At 40.0% G+C, this 10,918-nt stretch overlaps 1 long non-coding RNA gene across 1 annotated transcript; it reads right to left on the bottom strand.

Moving 5' to 3' along the window:
* Nucleotides 1-390: 390 nt before the first annotated feature.
* LOC147030434 (uncharacterized) lies at nucleotides 391-2,266 on the bottom strand. Its single transcript, XR_015056361.1, has 4 exons — nucleotides 1,430-2,266; nucleotides 1,157-1,315; nucleotides 848-905; nucleotides 391-558 (listed from the first exon to the last, which is right to left on the bottom strand). It is a non-coding gene; the product is annotated as an uncharacterized LOC147030434 (long non-coding RNA).
* Nucleotides 2,267-10,918: the final 8,652 nt, after the last annotated feature.

Below are 10,918 nucleotides of genomic sequence, written 5' to 3'. Positions count from 1 at the left end.
ACCCCTCCCACATAAGCCCTGCCTACACAAGCTCCACACAAAAACTCCACACACATAAACCCCTCCCACACAAGCTCCACCCACATAAACCCCCGCCCACACAAGCCCCACCCACACAAGCCCCACCCACACACACACCCCGCCCACACAAGCCCCTCCCACACACACCCCACCCACACAAGCCCCCACCGAAGCCCCGCCCACACAAGCCCCGCCCACACAAGCCCCACCCCCTCATCCCCCTGTGCGCCCCCACCTTTGACCCACCACCTCCCTCATCCCACCCCCCACCCTTCCCCACACACACACATGGGGAGGGGAGGGATGGGATGAGGGGTGATGGGTCATTGGGGGAGCGCACCTACCCCTCCTGCCCACCCCCCCCCCCCTTTACATCTCTTTTATTCTTTTCTTGTAATTCAGAATCAAGTAATTGTAAACAAAACAAATATAATTTATTAATATTGAAAATATTAAATATTCATTTGCGAGAATGTACAATCTTTCCCAGCAATCTTCTTCAGATGCCTTGTGATTTCGAAACTCAGACACCATATTCTGTTTTGAAACAAAAAGTGGATAATAATTAGGTTCTATAAAGATAATTACATGGTAATATGAATAAGCCTCGTTGACCACTGAATTAACACACCAGGAGCCTGTCATCCTTTCAAGGTCAATAAAATGAATTCCAGTGTACTGACAAAACCACGTCCAAACTAATGATGCAACCAACATAAGGCGACATTCTAAAGAGAGAGTGATATTAATAATAATTCAGAAATATTTACCTCCAGAAAATCATGTGTTGTACGAGTGATATTAATAATAATTCAGAAATATTTACCTCCAGAAAATCATGTGTTGTACAAGATTGCTTCAACAGCTGATGTTGTGCGATAGTGCTGAAAAAAAAAAAAAATAAGTCAAGGGTATAGATGAAGAGACAGACAGGGAAAGCAACACACACACACACACACACACGCACACACACACACATACACACACACATAGACACACACACACGTGCCTCACCATTGGTTTAATTCATTCGAGATCAGAGACCAGTCATTATAAATCATTGGCCTCTTCAATAAGAGCAGAGAGAGGTAGGTAGAAAGACAGACAGAGAGAGAGGCACACACACGTGTCTCACCATTGGTTTAATTCCTTCGAGATGAGAGGACGTGATAAGACTTCATGCCACTCATTGAAAATGTCTTTCAATTCTCTTCTAAAATCATTGATCTCTTCAATAAGAGTATTAATTTTATGAACCACGTCGTGATATGTGAACTCAATTTCTTCCAATGCCCTGTCAGGGAAAAAATATATATATATATATATATATATATATATCAGAATTATCATGATTTAATTAATAATCATTTGCTTCATCGTTCAAAGAGAAAAGCATACACAAACTTACCAACTCTGTAGTGGGCTGTTGGCTTCATCGGAAGAAATATCGTCCATGCCTCAGTTGTAAAAATGAAAATCCCGTCTGGCAGAAACTTTGTCTGGCGAACCGCTTATAAAGCAACGATGAGGAAATTGCTTAATCATTGGGTGTGGGCACAGGAAATGACAAGCTTCTCTTAATGATCTCATCTGGCCACCGCCCGAGTTGCAAATCGTTTTTGGACATAAACCACGCCATAAAAGTTTTGATTCAAATGTTTTCAGTTCGTGTTCTGAGATAAAATATAAACACGAGACCTTGTCTCACAGAATAGTCCCTATTTTTTCACAGCATGACAGTCCAAAACCACTTCCTCATTCACACAGCACGGCCGTGTCAAAAAAACACTTCCTCATTTTCACGGCATGAACTGAAAACATTTGAAACAAAACTTTTTTTCTGGCATGGTTTATGTACAAAAATGATTTGCAACTCGGGCGGTGGCCAGATGAGATCATTAAGAGAAGTTTATCATTTCGTAATGGCACAAAAGGGGTATCTTAAAAAATATAAAGATTCAAATGTTTTGTTTTTCAATATTTTAGATGGGGATTATTGTGCAAAGAAAATTAAACTATTGAAGGAATTTGAGAATGAACAAATGTTTATAGGTTCAATGAGTGAGCTAAACAATATGCATTGGTTATTTGATAAAGAGTGTCCCGGGGCTTAGGCGTTTCAGATATTTCTTTAGAATCACCTTTAACAAATCTTTATCTTGTTGTATGGGTTATTTGAATAGAGAGCCCCTAGGTTAAAAGGGGAAATAAAAAAATGACCGTTTTTACAGCCATTTTTCCCTGCTGTGCAGGGGTTTGGCTTTTCTTGAGGCAATGTTTTATGGCCGGATGCCCTTCCTGACACCAACCCTGGTCGCCTCTTACGACACACAGGGATATGGTACACCTATTCTAACCGGGGCATACACCGGGACCAGTACACTGGCACTCATTTCGCCGACCTCGGAAGGATGGCAGGCTGAGTCAACCCCCTGGTGTTAATTCAGCAGCCAACGGGATTTGAACTCAGGACCCTGGGATCCCAAGCCGCCACCCTAACCACTAAGCCAACACCAGGCTCCAGGTTAAAAGGGGAGACAAATAAATATACCTTGGGCTAAAAAGGGGATTTATTTTTTAGGGGAAAAAAAAAGAAAAATTTCATGGCTGAAAATCCCCCATTCATTTACATGGGGAAAAGTGAGCCAGAACCAGTATTCTTTCCCTACTCACGTGACTTGCATGTCCTTGTATAGGATGTGCTATGATTGGAATTTTCAACTTGAAAAGCCATAAATCACTCATGGGTACATCATATCTTCAACCAAGTAAAACCTGGAAAAATACTGCAGTTGCACTGGCTCCGTGCAGGGACAATTGTTTTTTATTCACACAGGGAAAAAAATGAGTTCATGCATGCACAGGTAAATGACACAATACTTTATAAAAAATTGCTCATTTACACAAGTGTGCATATGAGCAATTTCCTTGCAGGCCAAAGCCATGCCGAGGTTAATAGCTGAGCATGTATCAATATCACGTACATTTAAAACAATGATAATATTAGGCTATTTTCTTTCCAAAATTCCACATCTCTCCTCCTTCCACGTATTTAACATGGACTATAATGGCTCTATGTCCTGTAAAAAGGGAGGCTTCCACAAAGATGATATATAGAATGTGAGGTGCTTCGTGAGGACAGCTCGTAACGTAACTTGCATAGGAAATGGATAAGTAATGGTTCAATTTTCAAACCTACTGAATGTGTAGTGGAGGTCATAAATCTATTATACAGTAGAAAGGTGACAATTGACAAGTGTTATTGTTAAAGTTATATTTTCCAACCTGTGTAAGATCATCATGAGTGTTCGGGGATTCTTTGGACTGCTTCCAGCCAGAGACATAGTTCATATATATATATATTCAGTTTCACACTCAATCTACTCGTAGGTATCAAAGTGTCTCTTATTTATGAGTATTTCCTCGGTGGGGGGAGGTTTTCAGGAATATTTGTGAGAAAAGCGGATAAAGCAGAGCAGTTGTTCCGGTTCCAGTTCTTGAGCGACGGTACTGTTCTGCATGGTCTCTGCCGACTTTCTCAAAGATAAGTTTTCCCGGTCGTTTTTTTGTCGCGTTTTTACTGTTAATTTGTTGTCTCAGTATTTACTGTGTGTTTCTGGTTCAATTTTGTTTTAACACCTGTGCCAATCTGTGAGTATTAGTCGCACCTTTCATGTTGGGTTCCTTGAGGCCTACCCTTTTCTTTGTCTGTGTGCATGATCGTGTTTATTGTATTTTCTCCTTCTTACCTTCAGTTCTTTATTTTCACCACAATCCCTTACCACTCTTTCAATTCCCCCCAACAATACCCTCTGTTTAATGCCTTAAAATAAAAAATAAAAAATATATATATTTGACCCCCATTCATCCATCCCAAACCCACCTCCTTCATATTCCCTGCTTTCCTTCCTGAAAGTCCCTGTAGTGTCCATCTTGTTTACCCTGTGCACCCCACCCCATCTCTCTCCCTTCCACAGATCTCATGTCCCTATTTCCTACTGTTGTTGTGCTTACCTCTTCCACCCCTCTTGTCTCCTGCTCCCCTTGTTATATGTTCTGTGGGTTAACTTTTATACGAGCCTCGACAATGTATACAAATGAAAAGGTTGTAGGGGTGGCAGTGGGGGAAAAAAGTCACAATTTGCCTTGTTTTGTGCAGTGAAGTGCCATGTCAGTGTGTTCGAGTATCTCTTGTGTTTCATACATCCAATCGACTCAACGTATGACTGTACTCGATTACTGATCGGCATCAGTCAATCAAGTAACATTGAAGAGTACCATTTGTTGCTTGTGTGTGGCAAGAAGCTTTAACTAGTGAGTGGCACCTGAGTGGGACCAGAAGGTATCCAATTCTTGAGTAAAACCAGAAGGCAGATTCTGGTAGTGAAGAGGAAGGTTGGAAACTCTTGAGTGCAGTTGAAAAGGGGCAAAGGTTGCAACTGAGTCATGGGTGAAAACAAAAAAAAGAGTTGGTGAAGGAACAGTACCTCATGAAATTCATCTATATGTTGTTTATTAAAATGGTACGAAAGGTGCCAATGGTCAGGATTGAGGGAGATAACCCATCCTTTAGAGAGGATGCCCTTGATTACTGTTCCCTACTTGATTGCTGTGATTGAAGCACAGTGCCTGCCACATACAGGGTGGACCAAAAGTCACTGAAGGTTTTCTTTCTTTCTTTTTTTTTTTAAATAACTTTTTCATTTTTATTTAATTTTTAATTTTTCTCTTTTTTTTTTTTTACAGATAAGACCAGGGAGATTCATTATGAATAAATTTACCAATGACCAGCATTTGAAAATTGTTGAATTTTATTATTCCAGTGGGAAATCAATAATTCAAACTTCAAGAAAATTTAGCAATTCTTTTAATGTTTGAGAACAACTATCAGAAAATATGATTCGGAACTTGATTGCTCGTTTTGAGTCAAAGGGGTCCTGTTCATGACTCAGCCCACAGTGGAAGACCTTTTTTTTCCTTTCAAGATGATGATGGTAATGCAATGTCTGACTGGTGAGCGATACAGGTTAATGCTGGAAATTTTCTTGTTTCTGGAAGTAAACAATTTACCAGAAATGTGGTTCCAGCAAGATGGAGCTACGGCCCAGACTTAGGCCAACAATGGATTTGTTAAGGACAGTTTATAGTAACCGCATAATTTCAAGATTTGGAAACATGAATTGGCCTCCACATTCACCAGATTTAACGACCATAGATTTTTTTTTTCTTTGGACGTAGCTTAAAGATCGCATGTATGTCAACAAGCCACAGACACTAGAGAACTGAAAAAACAACATTTCCGAAGAAATTGAAGCCATTGATCAAGGAGTTTTGTCCTCTGTAATGGATCACGTTTTGGAAAGAGCAAGACTTTGCGAAGAAGCCAATGGGGGACATTTGTAGGACATTATTTTTCACAATTAATCTAACAAAAAACAAATTCCATGAATTTTCAATTTATTTCATTAATTTCTTCTTTAAAAATAAAGAAGTTATTTTAAAAAAAAAAAAACGTTCAGTGACTTTTGGCCCACCTTGTACCATTTACAAATTGAAAGCCAATAATTTTCAGGGAGGTAGGGAACCACACGATCAGGATTCAGGACAGAGTATTGCAAGAGGCTGGTGCAGTAAGCACTCAGGTGCAGCGACAGAAGGCTTGCTCATCTTGTGGTGTCACTGGAGTCCAGCTGTCCCATTGTGGACAGATATCATCCTCTAATGATGCAACAGTATGACGTATAGCTTCAAATATACCCACCCCTCTGCCTTCCACAGATTTCCAAATGACTGTTCCCCACTGATTTGTCCTTCCCTCTCCCACACCTCTTGTCTCATGCCCCCATTGCTGTGTGTTGTGTGTTTGCTCTCATATGAGCCTCAACAATGTATACAAAAAAAAAGAGTGGAAAGAGATGAGAATAGAAGGAGAAAGAAGGAGAAAGAAAGGAGAAAGGAGAAACAAGGAGAAAGAAGCATGGTTTCAGCAGGGGGGTGGTGTTCAGCTCTGCTCGAAGCATGTACGGAGGGTGAATCTAGGTGTGGTTCCAAAGTGATGGTGCCAGTTCCACTCCCTCAACAAGTGATGTAGGTGGTCCACAATTAAACCATTGGGATGAAGAAGACAAAATGACAAGATCCTCAATAATTTCTACTGCCCGGAACTACATGCCGACATCACCAGATTTTTGTGGCCTGTCAGAGGACTGTTCATAGGAGACTGCCTACACTGAGAGAATACCCCCTTTAGTAATAATGCATTCAGATGAGTTGCCACCAATCTGTTGGATCTGATCCATCCTCTGAAAGAAAACGGTCACAGTTACATCCTCACCAATGAGGACTACACCACAAGATACCTAGAGACCATTCAGATGAAGAATATTGTGGCAGAATCGGTGGCCAAGGCTCTCGTGGATATGTAAAGTTGGATAGGAGTCCCGGGTAAATTCCGAAGTGATATGGACACCCATTACGTGTCAAAGTGCATTTGAGAAGTGTCCCGGCTGTTGGGTGTACATCAGCTCATAACCATGCCTTACTATCTTATGTGCAATGGGCTGGTTGAGAAATTTGATGGAACATTCAAAGTTATACTGAGAACGTTGTGCAAGGAGCAACCAAAGCCGTGACATCAAAACATCAGCATGCTACTTTTCTCACCTACCGATGGGGTTCTGCAGGAATCGACGGATTTTTCTTCTTTGAGTTCATGTATTTAAGGACAGTATGAGATTCCACACACATCTTGAGAGAGTAGTGGTCCAAGCCAGCGCATATGAAAAAATAATTGCAAGAAAGTTTGGTGTGGACATTCAAAATTGCCCAGAAAGAATTGCAAAGGTCTCAGAAGAGGAGAACCAAGGTCAGGACATTTAAGTCAGGATATCTATTTCAGGTAGGATTATTAACAGACAGCACCAAGTTACTAATGCAGGGTTGGGTCCCTTTAAGGTGGAGGATGTCATTGATATAAATGATTGCAGTGTTAGTTAGAAGATAGATGCGAGGTATGCCACGTGAACTTGTTGAAGAGGTATTACTAGTGTGAACAGCTGCTAAATATTGAGGCTCAGGTCAAAATCCCAGAGTTACACAGATGGAGCAAGGAGTGCCATTGGGGAAGGGTGGGGGGGAGGGGGCGAATGAAGCAACAATGGAGGATGCAGTCAATGACAATAACCTGTTGGAGCTCAGCACCTGAGAATCCAAGAAAATGATGGCAGATGTGAGGTTGGTCAGTGTCTTACCCATACTCAAAGGATAGGTTGTGGTGACGTATTTCACCATAAAGTGTCAACCCAGCAAGTTGGAATGGGGGAATTTCTCAGGAGTATTACCCTCAAGTCATTCTCCTACAAGACTCTCAAGCAACTCATCAACAAACCCATCTTGAGATTACTGGACCGAAGTAGAAGTCCTTTGTGCTCATGATTGATGCTTCTAACATTGGCATTGAAGCTCTTCTTTTCCAGCAACACAAGGGCAAACTCTTCCCTGTGACTTTTGTGAGCAAGAAACTCATGAATCTTGAGAACTACAACTCAATTATAGAGAAGGAAGGACTTGTTATTGCATGGGACATCAATAGACTTATGCTCTATCTCTGCATGACTTAATTTATTTTGGAAAGGTGCCCAATATCCATTGGTATATGTTTTCTTATACAAGGGTCAATGCTCATGGAGAAGTAAAACACCAAGGGGCAGCAGGTTCACAGGTTACCAAAGGCTATGGGTGGGAGTGGACATACACAAGAAGGAAAAGAACATTAATTTTTTTTTTATGAAAACAGTACCAACAGCCCAGAGAGCAACAGAATCAGAAAGAATCAGTTTGTGTAAAATAAATCATGGATGTACTCGTACATGTGTGCTCACATGGGGAAGCAATGGGAAGCGCATTTGATGGATTGAAGTGAGCAGGACAAACAACGAATACAGGGAGACAATTCCACAGTCTGGTGAATAAGGGGACAAATCAATGCAGGTGGGCAACCAGCTTGGCTTTTGAGAGAGTGAGCAGGTGAGTGCTTCTTGAGGGTTTATCAATAAACTCGTTTGGATGACTGCCGGTTGGATATTGATCAAGAACCTTAGGTTTTGTGATGGACAAAAGAGAACATTTTGGACTAATTGAAATATAAGGAAGTACAGTATACGGAAGTTCGACAAAGGAGAGGCCATTTGTCCCATTATGTGGTGCATAAACCAAAAACCCCACATTAATGAAATCCATCAGTATATTTAATTAGTTTCATTTTCACTGGGAGTGTGGAGGGGTGGGAATAATGAAGGGGAGTCAAGTGGGTGAGGCAGAAGCATCACAGAGTGAGTCTTTTCAGGGGTGGGGTGAAGGGGTTGTAGGGTGAGGAATGAACAAACACCACTAGCACATTCATTTATTCACGAGACCAACTCACAGATATCACAATCAATACATATCTATACGATCAATATACATGCATCATGCATGCCTAAGCTTCTTATATATTCTGCCAATGTTCATGTACCCTCTCTTCCAAATGCTAATCTTTGGGGATAGAGGCATACATGCAAATTATAGAATAATGCGGGGTTTAGAAATTTCATGTTGACAAATGTAAAATGTCGATATCCCCAATATTCTGTCCTCTTTCCAATTTCTTTCAATACCCATATATTCCGTACATGGGCTGATGAATTGTTCTTCCATCCCTCACCCTTCTTGGAATATTTATTTCCATGCACCAACCACTCAAGTTTACCATTTATTTAATGTTAAAACTTCATGCATTGATTATATCATGCTACAACCATACATTGAAAAAAAAACTTCAAACTATTCTCTAAATTATTCTTTGTGTTTTATATATTGCTGTTCCAATAACATCCTGAATTAATCTCCCTTTTAACATTAACAGGTAAGTCCTTTTATCTCTCAAAATGAAACGATCTGGAATATTACTCATTTGTTTAACTCAGTATATTACTATTGCATCTTTCCCACAACAAAATGTTCAGAAATGCCATGAGTAGAAAAGATAAAGCAAGAATAAATGAAACTAAATACTGTTAAATTTTGCTTTGGATTTTGAAAATATTCTGTTAATGCCCTCAAATTTAATGTTCACTTTTTTCCTCCGCCACCGAAGGTGAATGGAGGATATGTTTTTACCCCTGTCTGTCTGTCTGTCTGTCTGTCTGTCTGTCTGTCTTATGGTCCTGGTTTGTTACTTGGCAAAATGATTTTTTTTTTTTGACAACTACAGTAGGTTGAACGCTTCCGTTTGTTTGTCTGGCCACTCACCTTTAATCGCCTACAGTTCACAATTTTAAGCCAATCTTCACAAAACTTCACCAAATGGTGAAGTTGGTGGTCAGACAGAATCCTATTTATGTTTGAGGTCAAAAGATCACAGGCCAAAGGTCAGCAACTTTTTCAAATATTAAAATCCTTTTCTAAATCCTAAAATAAATTTTCATCTAAATACTAATAATACAATCCTAAAATAAATTTTCATCCGATTTACTTCAAATTTCAAGAGGATTTGCACATCAGGTCACCAAATTCAACCAACTATTATTTTTGAGGTCAACTTGGGCCAAATGGTGAACAAAGGTCAAATTTCTAAAATCATAAATTGTCATCCGATTGACTTGAAATTTGAAGAGGATTTACAAATCAGATCACTGAATTCAAACACCTATTAATTTTTGAGGTCAACATAGACTAAAAAGGTCAACATAGGCTGAATTTCTAAAATTGTCAATTTCCATCCGATTGAATTAAAATTTGAAGAGGATTTGCATATCAGGTCACTGAATTCGACATCTGTTTACCACCATCTCACATCTTCCCCCATCCAAAATCTTGATCTTCAATTAATCCAACTAATCCAACTCAAACCCACACACTTCAAATTCCCTGTTTTCCATCCTGAAAGTCCCTGTAGTACCATCTTGTTTACCCCATGTACCCCACCCCATCCCTCTCCCTTCCACAGATATCACATTGTCTTTGTTCTCCACTATTTTGTGCTTCCCTCTCCCACTCCTCTTGTCTCCTGCCTTGTTATATGTTTCTGTTTATTAGCTCTTTCACCAGCCTCGACTTGGTATCCAAAAAACCCCCCAAAACAACTATTTTTGAGTTCAACATCGGCCAAAAGGTCAACATAGCCCGAAGTTTCTAAAATTGTCAATTTTCGTCCACTTGACCTGAAATTTGAACAGGATTTTCATATCAGCTCACTGAATACAACCACCAATTATTTTTGAGGTCGGCATATGCCAAAAGGTCAACATTGGCCAAAGGTCAACAATTTCGGTGCAATTTCCAAAATCCTCAATTTTCAAAGGATTGACTTGAAATTTGAACAGGATTTGCAGATCAGGTCAATTAATTCAACCACCTATTATTGTTTTTGGTCAAAAGGTCAACATTGGCCTTGTTTCTAAAGTTGAGAGTTAGGGTCAAAATATATATATATATATATATATATATATCTTCTTCTTCTTCTTTCGGCTGCTCCCGTACGGGGTCACCACAGCGGATCATCCGTATGATCCGCATCGCGATTTGGCACATGTTTTACGCCGGATGCCCTTCCTGACACAACCCTGGTCGCCTCTTACAACACAGGGATATGGTACACCTATTTTAACCGGGATGTACACCGGCCCAGTATACTGGTACTCATTTCGCCGACCTCGGAAGGATGACAGGCTGAGTCAACCCCCTGGTGTATTAATTCAGTGGCCCAACAGGGCTTGAACTCAGAACCTTTTGGATCCCAAGCCGCTGCCCAAACCACTGCGCCAACACCAGGATATATATATATATATATATATATATATATATATATATATATATATATATATATATATATATATATATATATATATATATATATATA

Source organism: Eptatretus burgeri, chromosome 3, assembly GCF_056783735.1.
Source record: "Eptatretus burgeri isolate ZD-2024b chromosome 3, Ebu_testis_v1, whole genome shotgun sequence".
Lineage (NCBI taxonomy): Eukaryota > Metazoa > Chordata > Myxini > Myxiniformes > Myxinidae > Eptatretus > Eptatretus burgeri.
Note: the sequence above shows the minus strand (reverse complement) of the source record. Positions and strands in the feature narration are given on the sequence as shown.